This window comes from Quercus suber, unplaced genomic scaffold (genome assembly GCF_002906115.3).
Source record: "Quercus suber isolate HL8 unplaced genomic scaffold, Cork oak 2.0 scaffold_441, whole genome shotgun sequence".
Classification (NCBI taxonomy): Eukaryota; Viridiplantae; Streptophyta; class Magnoliopsida; order Fagales; family Fagaceae; genus Quercus; species Quercus suber.
The window spans coordinates 46,068-57,815 of NW_027069892.1; the positions used below are offsets into that span (position 1 = coordinate 46,068).

Consider the following 11,748-nt stretch of genomic DNA (forward strand, 5'->3'; position numbering starts at 1 on the left):
AAAATTTAAATTGTAGGCAACAAAATCTGTATGCTAAGTTCAAAATTTAAATTGTAGGCAACGATTGAAATCTGTATCAATTAGGCTTGATTTTTTAGGGCCACAACGGCTTAAGTTCAAACCAAGACTATTAATGGGGTAAGACTATGAGGTGAGGTTTTAGGACCACAGGGATAATCCTGAGGAGAATCAACCTGTAAGTTTAGCCAGGAAAAGCATGTGTAAACACAGGAAGTTTTCATTTGTTTATTAATTCACCATTCTAATCACATCTCATTAGGTTTTAAAATAGCAGTTGCAAGTGGGCAATAATAAATTTTATCAAGGTACTCCACTTCTTTACATTAAGAAGAAAACCATGTGAAATACAACAATGCAATCAAAAATCAAACAAGCCGCCTCCATGGTTCTTACTTCTTGCAGTGCTTTCCCTGCCATTCCTCTTTGTGCCAATTTCATCCATAGGTTATCATTCTAAACTTATATCTTTCTTTAAACCTCACAAGTAAATCCTATCTACGTTTAAGAAAAGCTTACTAGTTACTGTTGGAAATTTAGACCCCTTAAACACACAGATTGCGTAGCCTAGATTAATTAGCCAAGTTGTTACTTAGTCAAATTATGCAATACTAGGTTAAAACAATCAAATAATCATATCAAGATATAAAGCAGAGGAAAATAAATAACACAAGATATGATCACCCAGGAAACCACTCGGTAAAAACCTGGGGAGGATTTGACCCACCGATCCTCAAGGCATAACAGAATTCACTATGAAAGAATTGAAGTTCTTACAGAAGGACTACAAGCTCCCCGCTCGACTTCCTTAATGACTTGAGCATTAGTTAAACATAACTGATAGAGCAAGTATACTTGCACTCAGATGCACACTAAAATATACTCACACTCAGTTGCACACTACTTTGTGCAAAATTACAAAGTTATTATATTATATTTTATTTCAAAATTTAAATTGTAGGCAACAAAATCTGTATGCTAAGTTCAAAATTTAAATTGTAGGCAACGATTGAAATCTGTATCAATTAGGCTTGATTTTTTAGGGCCACAACGGCTTAAGTTCAAACCAAGACTATTAATGGGGTAAGACTATGAGGTGAGGTTTTAGGACCACAGGGATAATCCTGAGGAGAATCAACCTGTAAGTTTAGCCAGGAAAAGCATGTGTAAACACAGGAAGTTTTCATTTGTTTATTAATTCACCATTCTAATCACATCTCATTAGGTTTTAAAATAGCAGTTGCAAGTGGGCAATAATAAATTTTATCAAGGTACTCCACTTCTTTACATTAAGAAGAAAACCATGTGAAATACAACAATGCAATCAAAAATCAAACAAGCCCCTCCATGGTCTTACTTCTTGCAGTGCTTTCCCTGCCATTCCTCTTTGTGCCAATTCATCCATAGTTATCATTCTAAACTTATATCTTTCTTTAAACCTCACAAGTAAATCCTATCTACGTTTAAGAAAAGCTTACTAGTTACAACTTACAACTAAAACTATTTTCCTTCACTTACCAACTCAAGAATGCAGACTTTAAATCTCCTCCAACCAATAGGATTGCAAACATCACCACTCAATTCTTCTTCCAGAACAAATCCAATACGATCCCGGTTAAAAGCTCTCTCAAATTGATATGATACTTGACTCAGTAGGATTTTATATGGGAACTTGATATGATATTTAAAAAAGAGTTTGATGTGGGCAGCCATGGTTGTTGATAACATAAGAGCAGATTGACTGTTTATTTAAAAGTAAACTAGCAACAGAATAAGAACAAAAAATTTAGAAGAAAAACACAATTAGCTAACAATCGATACTGTAATAATAATAAGACAGATTATTACTTATCAAAAAAATAAGACAGATAAATCACTAATCTGCAGGATGGAAACCCAGCAACAAAACCAATGAACTAAAGCAGCTTCTTAAAGTATGATAATCAGAACTAGCATTCAGATCATACCTAAGAAACTTCTAGTCTAATAGGAATTTGATTTAATCCTTAAAAACTTTGCCCAAATGGAGCTCACACGTGAAAACTCTGTGACTATAGTGTCACCAAGACTTATCTGGAGCTTAAATTGACCATCTGAAGCATGAAAACACCAAACTAGAACTTCCCAAAACAGACTTTTAGAAAACAGAAAATGTTATTTGATCCCTTAACTAACACTTAATACTAAATTTTGCCATTTCAATTGCAGGAAACTTGCCAGTGAACACTGGATGTGAGGCAGGACTGGAATTTCTCAAAATCTCTCGCGAGTGCATCTCAATGAAGAGCCAAATCAAACTCAACCTCAACTCTAGCAATTGTCTGTCAGTAAATACATCAACTCCAAACACTACTCGTACTCGGTTCCTGAAGGTACCCTCTCCAGAATCCTAATCACTGTGACCTCCACAAAGGGTTTCTATCTATGACTTGTATTTAGGAAACTTCACTGTGTGGACTCAAGCAAGGACAACTCAGAATTTTCAATAGCAAAATGGCTTAGCCCATAATCACTCTATGACCTTCATGGTGGACTCAAGTGTAACTCAAATCAGTTTTATTAGCTTCAATGAGAGCCAAAGAAGTGATCACGTGTTTTATGTACCGGTGATCGATATTGCCATCATTTGCTCTTATTTCTGGACTGAGGCCAAACTGCAAATTGGGTTTTNACAAGCTCCCCGCTCGACTTCCTAATGCTACCCACCAGTAAAACTTCCTGACACGACCACGCGCAGGCTCCGAATCCACGGACTACTTCTTTCTTGAATTCTTCAATCAGCTACAAGCTCCCCGCTTGCTTTTCTTTTTAAGTTCCAATGGTAGCAACCTTGTTGATCATCAAGATGTTGAAATAATCTCTACCTTAAAAACCCTAAGTTTATGTGAAGGAAAGCTCCTCAAGGATCTCACAAGAGATTCACATAAACCGCAAATATGAGCAACAAAGACTTAGAGAGGTTTGGGTACAAAACTCTAAAAATAAAAGGAGGCACAAGAGGCACTCTAATCTCTATCTCAGAAGTCCCAAAAACGTTCTAGGGTTTCCTTATATATAGAAGTGTTTTACTTGATCCCTAAGACGTTTAAATAGAGTTTGGGCTGAACTGGAACTCTGCAGAAAAATAAATCTGTACGTGGTTCGATCGATCGAGTCTAATTTTCGATCGATCGAGCCTTACAGATTTAGTCCAATAAATCTGCACTCACTCGATTCCAGTTTTACAAATAAACATACTTTGAGCAAGCCTAAACAAGACTAAACAACCTGTTTTGATCATGGTTTGCCAACACTACACATTAGAGTTCTAAATACATAAAATCCTAAATCTTTAGAACCTAACAATCTCCCCTTTGGCAATCCGTGACAAAACACAAACTAAAAGCTCAAAGTTTACAAAGTAAAAGCCCATTACAAAAATAATGCTCATAACAACAAATCCAATCTTAATTACTATCCATCAGTTGCAAGTGTAGACAACAGCTCAATTGAATCAACCTGTATATTTCCTGAAACACTCAACAAACGCATAAACGCATGTGTGGAAAAAATACAAGTAAACCAAAATTAAATTCTTGACTTCACAAAACACAAAACAAAGACATATATCATGAAGAACTCATAAATATAAATCAATGAGCAGTGAACAAGAAACAGAAATAAAAACATAAGTAAACTAACTCTCCCCTAAGTTAGATACAACAAAAAGTTTTTATTTTCTTCCCTTTTAAAAATAATTTCAACTCCCCTTAAACAGGACAAACATGATTCCATAAATCAATAATTTCTCCCCCTTTTTGTCACGTATTGACAAAGACAACTCGTACAAAGAGTAAACAGTCAACATACGCAATAAAGGATAAGAGAAAATAGAGAATCAAGAGGAACACAAAACAATTCAACTCTATAGAAAAGAGAGACAGCTCCCCCTATGAACAACACAGGTTAAAAAAAAACTTTTCTCCCCTATAAAAATAGGAAAAACAAAACAAGTTGTGGGAAAAATAGTTTTGGGGAAAAATAAAGAGGGTGGGGGGAAAATCAGCAACAGCAGCAGCATCACCAACAGGATCAAGAACATCCTCACCAGCAGGACCAAAGTTAAAAATACACAAACAAAATTAAAAACTGGTAGGGGTTTTGCTCTTAAACTTTTCAAAGTTAAATGCATTTTAACTTAACCTTAAAACAACAAAAAAGGATATTACAGCGTTGAAATGATTGGAATTCACCTAGGAAGTTCTATATTTCAGTCAAAGAGCAATTCACAGGTTCCACATGATGCAGGTCCTACTCCTAGTGTACTTTAATATTGTACTAATACCCAAAGCCAGTTCAAAAAATAAATGTGGGAATGCCTCCTAAGCTCAACAGTTTTTTAAGGAAAAGAAAAAAAAAAATCAAGCTTTAATTTCATAGTAAAACAAAAGAACAATACAATTTGCAGATTACAAGAAAAAAAAATTAAAATTATAAATTATACGAATTGTTAACAAAGATTTCATCTTTGACAAAATAAGAAGGTGAACCCAGTTGCATAATGTAAAAGATTCAATCAAATTTCAAGAGGGTTTGAGTAATTCTTACCTGTGGAGCAAGAGGGTCGCAATTGGATTATGGAAAAAAAAAATTTGGACCATTTCTCGATTTATGCGTGTCATCCTTGCGCAGGGGCCATGCTAATCTTCTCTGTATCGTTCCAATTTTATCGGATGTCCCCGAAGGGACAAGCTTATCTCTCACCTTCCTTCTAATAAAGAGTTAAAGGTTTGTGTAACTAGACGATGTGGGATTCGTTGGTTCTCAACTACAAAGGCTCTATTTAGTTAGCTTTTGGGCTTTGGCTTTCCACGCGTCAGTGTCGTAACTATTTCACTCTTTTATCCTTCTCGCGGTGAACTTCTTCTTCTTTTATTTTTATTTTTTTGAAAGCATTAGATCATGTTATATACTTCTTATCTTCTATTACGATCATTTTCATTTCTTTTATTTTAAAAGGCTACTAGCATCGTGAGCTATGCAAACAAGTTATCACATTAGAGAACCTATAGCCAATTAGCCATCAAAAATTTGGCTAAATTTTCCACTCTGACGAAGTTTAACGTCAAGCCGATTTAGAGGTTTTATTTTTTTAAATTTTTTTAATTCACCGTATAATAATTTATATGTCTATTTTTGTGTGTCTTTTAAATAAGTTATATAATTCATTAAAAAAATTATTTTACCAAAACCGCATAAGGAGGGTATATTTAATCACCACACAATGAATTGATATCTTCATTCTTCAAACCAGTTTAGAGCTAAACTTTATCATTTTAACTCTTTCGCTCGTTTATTCACCTCAGTTGAGCACATCACCACACAAATGAAACAATAACTCTTGGGGCACATTCAATTTCACATATTAAAGTGATCGATTGTAAGTAGTAGACACTTTCTGCCTAGTTTTGTTTACATAAACCTATTACTTTATGGAAAAATATATGCACACATGGATTGATCCATAAAATTTTTTGATGTATTAAATAAAGTTATGTTTACCAACATTTTTATGTTTAGGTATAAGAAAATGTTTATGGAGAATAAGGACCCGTTTGGTACATGTGTTTAAATAACAATTTTCAAATTTTTTAGAAATACGTATAATGTTATTTAAAAACTAAAAACATATATTTAAACTTGTGTACCAAATGGGCCCTAAGTCATTCTAAATGTACACTTAGTTAAGACTACCCCAACCACTCAACTTATATAACGTAAGTGTTATGCCTCTAGATACTATACACTTGAAAAAACATGCAATGCAAAAATTCATAAAAATTTTGCAAATAGATATTGTTATAAGTTTTTGAATAATATAGTTTTATGGTTTCATGTTACTTGTAAAAATTTAATTAATTTTTTTATTACAAAAATTCAAACAAACCTAAATTATCCAAATGATCATTTTCATGAGAGTAAATTTGATAAAAACTTTTATTTACATCTTTCAATGGAACATTGTCATGTTAGGATTTTCAACTAAGATACTCACTCTATCTTAAGCATTCACTACTCTTTTTTCCTCTATACCTTATCTGCTGATTGTTGACTCATTAGAAATTTAAAATAATCACATATTATAGGATTTTCCTATTTGGCCAAAGACAACTTACCACCATGAATAATATTAACAAGAGTAACCAACAATGTGAAAACAATAATCCCCCTTTAAACATATATTTTTTAAATATATATTACATCATATTTTTAAGAAAAGTAAATTGTTACTTAGGTTACAATTTTTACTTTATCAACCAACAATTGAATTTTCAGTCGAACTGGCTCGAGTAAAAATGATAATACTTCCATTTTGATTTTATCCATTCTATCATCCATATTATGTTTTACTTGGGAGATTATATGCTTCAAAGAAATTCTTTGAGAAAGATCTTACAAGAAGTTGACCGTGGCAGATGATACATAAGATATGAGTTGTAAACTTGCAATACACACGATATTATTCCATTTAAACCCAAAACTGAATGAATATTCATTTTTTTTTAAACATAACACTTAATTGCACATAAACCAATTGGTATTTTCTTTGCAAAAATAATGTATGAATTTTGAAACACAAACATAATAACCATGTTACTTTTATTTTTTTTATTTTACATACATGTTGGAATCATAAAAAATATGTGTCCTCTTATATCTTTTTATTTTGTTTTTTCTTTTCTCATAACTTTTTTCTTTACATGCACACATTAAATAAATGTAAAAAATTATTTGACTTCTTAATAAAGTTTATGTCTAACAATATGTTTATGTTTAGATTTAGAAAAATAAATGTTGACGGCACATTGCTCTAAATGTACACTTAGTTAAGAGTCTCTCCCTACAACAGATAATATAGGAGCTATGACTAGATACTCTTGGCTTGAAAATGACATGCCTTGTACAAATTCAATGAAAATTTGTAAATGATTAATTACAGGTTGATCTATTTATAGTTTTTGAATAATATAATTTTATAGCTTAGTGTTACATGTAAAAGTTTAATTAATTTTGTCCACATAAAAATCAAGAAAACCTAAAAGGAATTAGTGCATCTCCTTATGGCTTTACCTCTCTAGGAAAAACTAGACTTTACCTCTCACAAAACGATTTTTTGCTTCTAACTCTCTCACACACTACAAGGCTACACCACCACTCCAAATATTTTTCATACTAATGAACCACCGGTACCCCAAGAGCCTCTTTAATCACTTCTTACATATCTGCTGTGATTGATTTGCTGAAAACAAGTGTTTTTTCCCTATTAAGTTGCTACCCCAAGGCTCTCTCATAGGTCGCCAAAACATCTAACAACTTTAAATACTCATCTTCTTTAGCCCTACAAAAAATTAATTTATCATCTGCAAAAAGTAGATGTGTTAGTTTGGGCTCGTTATGGCATACAAAAACACCCCTAATATCACCATTACTTGATGCCTTTTTTATGAGACCATGAAGTCCCTCAGTATGCATGAGAAACAAGTATGGGGAGAGTGGGTCTCCTTATCTCAAGTCTCTGCTTGCCTTGATATCTCCATGAGGCTCTCCATTAATCAGAATGGAATAGGGGCAGTGGTAATACACTCCATCATAAGATTCACACATCTATCATCAAAACTCATCTTCCTTGTAACTTTCTCCATAAATTGTCATTCAACCCTATCATAAGCCTTACTCATGTCTAGCTCTAAAGCCATATACCCTATCTTACCAGCACTATGTTTCCTCATGTAATGTAGAGTTTCAAACGCTACTATGATATTATCCGAGATCAAGCGATTAGATAGGAACGCACTTTGGTATTCCGAGATGAGTTGAGGCATTATTTTCTTCAGTCTATTAGCCAAGGAGTTTATCTTGAATGGAGAAACCATGATGATTTTGAAAGGAAAAGCATTTCCCATGAAGGCCTTCACAGAGGCTTAAGTAGGATCTTCTTGGAGCATTGGTCTGTGTTGAAGAGCTATCATCAAAGTGATAAAAGCAGGGCTAATAGTCAATGGTGCATGCCTGCTTCAGGTCAGTTTAAACTGAATTGTGATGCAGCTGTACATTCCAAACATTCAGTCATAGTTGTGGTTGCTAGAGATTGGAGAGGGAAATTGGTGCTTGCCCACACAAAGAAGGTATCCACCAATATCCCAGTCCAAGCTGAAGCAGAAGAATTAAGATGGTCCGTGTGTTTGGCATCTAATCAGAATCTGCAGAAAGTTGTGATTAGAAGGTGATTCCCAAGCGTGCATAAAGGCTATTAATAATGCAGACCCCAAACCCCCATCGAGAATTCAAGGCCTCTTGCATGATGTGAAGACCTATGCAAGCGACCTCCCTCATATTGCCTCCAACCAGCTATTCAAAGAAGCCAATGCAGCTGCTCACTCACTTGCAACCTGGTCATTTAAGAATGCCTTTGTGGGTTTTTTGATTCCTCTTTTGGTCCTCCCATTTTCGCTGATGTAAATTGGAAGGAAGCGGAGTCTTCTTCCCTGCTGTAGTCACTTTTCTGCAATCAAATTTTTCTATTCATAGAAAATTTCATATCAGCATTGAAGGCACGATAAACGGAACTCCAAAGGATTTAAGAAATCACAAATTAAGGACTTCTTCAATTGAGTTAGTATAACTTGAGCATTAGTTAAACATAACTAATAGAATAAATATACTCGCACTCAGTTGCACACTACTTTGTGCAAAATTACAAAGTTATTATTTATTTTATTTTATTTCAAAATTTAAATGGTAGGCAACACAATTTGGATGCTAAATTTTATTTTCTATTGATTCTTTTCTTTGGGTTAAACGATTGAAATCTGTATCAAACAGGCTTAACTTTTTTGGGCCACAACGGCTTATGTTCAAACCAAGACTATTAATGGGGTAAGAGTATGAGGTGAGTTTTTTGGACCACATGGATAATCCTGAGGAAAATCAACCAGTAAGTTTAGCCAGGCAAAGCATGTGTAAACACAAGAAGTTTACTTGTGTTTATTATTTCACCATTATAATCACATCTCATTAGGTTTAAAATAACAGTTGCAAGTGGGCAATAATAAATTTGATCAAGAAGAAAACCATGTGAAACACAACAATGCAATCAAAAATTGAACAAGCCACCTCATGGCTCTTGCCTCTTTCAATGCTTTCCTTGCCATACCTCTTTGTGCCAATGTCATCTGTTGGTTATCAATCTAAACTTATATCTTTCTTTAAACCTCACAAGTAAATCCTATTTACATTTAAGAAAAGCTTACTAGTTACAACTTACAACTAAAACTAATTTTTCCTTCACATACCAACTCGAGAATGCAGACTTTAAATCTCCTCCAACCAATAGGATTGCAAACATCACCACTCAATTCTTCTTCCAGAACAAACCCAATACCATCCCGGTTAAAAGCACTCTTAAATTGATATGATACTTGACTCGGTAGGATTTTATATTGATGTGGGCAGCCACGGTTGTCAATAACATAAGAGCAGATTGACTGTTTATTTAAAAGTAAACTAGCAACGGAATAAGAACAAAAAATTTAGAAGAAAAACACAATTAGCTAACAATCAATACTGTGATAACAATAAGACAGATAAATTACTTATCAAAAAAATAAGACACAGATAAATCACTAATCTGCAGGATGGAAAACCCTGCAACAAAACCTATAAACTAAAGCAGCTTCTTAATGTATGATAATCAGAACTAGCATTCAGATCATACCTAAGAAACTTCTAGCCTAATAGGAATTGATTTAATCCTTAAAAACTTTGCCCAAATGGAGCTCACACGCTAAAACTCTGTGTATTACTAGTGTCACCAAGACTTGTCTGGAGCTTAAATTGACTATCTGAAGCATAAAAACACCAAACTAGAACTTCCAAAACAGACTTTTAGAAAACAGAAAATGTTATTTGATCCCTTAACCGTCACTTAATACTAAATTTTTCCATTTCAATTGCAGGAAACTTGCCAGTGAACACTAGATGTGAGGCAGGACTGGAATTTCTCAAAATCTCTGGCGAGTGCATGTCAATGAAGAGCCAAATCAAACTCAACCTCAACTCTAGCAATTGTCTGTCATACAATACATCAACTCCAAACACTACTCGTACTCGGTTCCTGAAGGTACCCTCTCCAGAATCCTAATCACAGCGACCTCCACAAAGGGTTTCTATCTATGACTTGTATTTAGGAAACTTCATTGTGTGGACTCAAGCAAGGACAATTCAGAGTTTTCAATAGCAAAATGGCTTAGCCCATAATCACTCCATGACCTTCATGGTGGACTCAAAAGTGTAACTCCAATCAGTTTTATTAGCTTCAATGAGAGACAAATAAGTGATCATGTGTTTTATGTCCCGGTGATCGATATTGCCATCATTTGCTCTTATTTCTGGACTGAGGCCAAACTGCAAATTGGGGTTTTGCTCTTAAACTTTTCAAAGTTAAATGCATTTTAACTGGGGAAGTTCTGTATTTCAGTCTAAGAGCAATTCACAGGTTCCACATGATGAAGGTCCTACTCCTAGCGTACTTTAGTATTGTACTAATACCCAAAGCCAATTCAAAAACTAAATGTGGGAATGCCTCCTAAGGTCAACAGTTTTTTAAGGAAAAGAAAAAAAAATCAAGCTTAAGTTTCAAAGTAAAACAAAAGAGCAATACAATTTGTAGATTACAAGAAAAAAAAATTAAAAATTATACGAATTGTTAACAAAGATATCATCTTTAACGAAATAAGAAGGTGAACCCAGTTTCATAATGTAAAAGATTCAATCAAATTTCAAGAGGGTTTGAGTAATTCTTACCTGTTGATTTTGAAAAAAAAAATTTGGACCATTTCTCGATTTATGCGTGTCATCCTTGCGCAGGGGCCATGCTAATCTTCTCTGTATCGTTCCAATTTTATCGGATGTCCCCGAAGGGACAAGCTTAGCTCCCTCCTTCCTTCTAATAAAGACTTAAAGGTTTGTGTAACTAGACGATGTGGGATTCGTTGGTTCTCAACTAGAAAGGCTCTATTTAGTTAGCTTTTGGGCTTTGGCCTTCCACGCGTCATGTCGTAACTATTTCACTCTTTTATCCTTCTCGCGGATGTTCTGTACTACATCGGATTATTTTATTTTCTTCTATTTTAAAAAGATCATGAGCAATGAAAAACAAGTTATCAGGCTAAAGAACCTATAGCCACCAAAACTTTGGCCGAATTTTCCATTGGGTCAAAGGATAATGTCAAACCGGTTTAGATCTATTTCATCTAACTCATTACGTGACTATTTATATTTCTATTTATGTGTATCATTTAAATAAATTATATGACTTATTAGAAAAATTATTTTATTAAAACTGCATATAAATGGTATCTTCAATCACCACATAGTAGGTTGGTATCTTTATCCTATAAACCAGTTTAGAGCTAAACTTTTTCCTTTAAACTCTCTTTTGTGTATTCTCCTCATTTTAATCTGTCATTGCACAAATGAAACAATAACTCTAGGGGCACACTCAATTTCACATGTTAAAGTGGTTGATTGTAAGTTGTAGACACTTTCTATCTACTTCTATTTATATGGACCTATCACTTTTTATGGATTACTTCAAGTCCACCATATCAACATCAACATCTATATAATATCTAAAAACTGAAATATTGCATTTATTATTGCTACGCTCTTGTTGAGTCATATCAGCATAGC

The 11,748-nt window shown here is 33.9% G+C and overlaps 2 non-coding genes across 2 annotated transcripts; both read right to left on the minus strand.

Annotated features, from left to right (window-relative positions):
• Nucleotides 1–4,643: 4,643 nt before the first annotated feature.
• LOC112032066 (U6 spliceosomal RNA) lies at nt 4,644–4,746 on the minus strand. The gene has a single exon (XR_002885042.1). It is a non-coding gene; the product is annotated as a U6 spliceosomal RNA (small nuclear RNA).
• A 6,131-nt stretch (nt 4,747–10,877) lies between these two features.
• LOC112032067 (U6 spliceosomal RNA) lies at nt 10,878–10,980 on the minus strand. Its single transcript, XR_002885043.1, has one exon. It is a non-coding gene; the product is annotated as a U6 spliceosomal RNA (small nuclear RNA).
• Nucleotides 10,981–11,748: the final 768 nt, after the last annotated feature.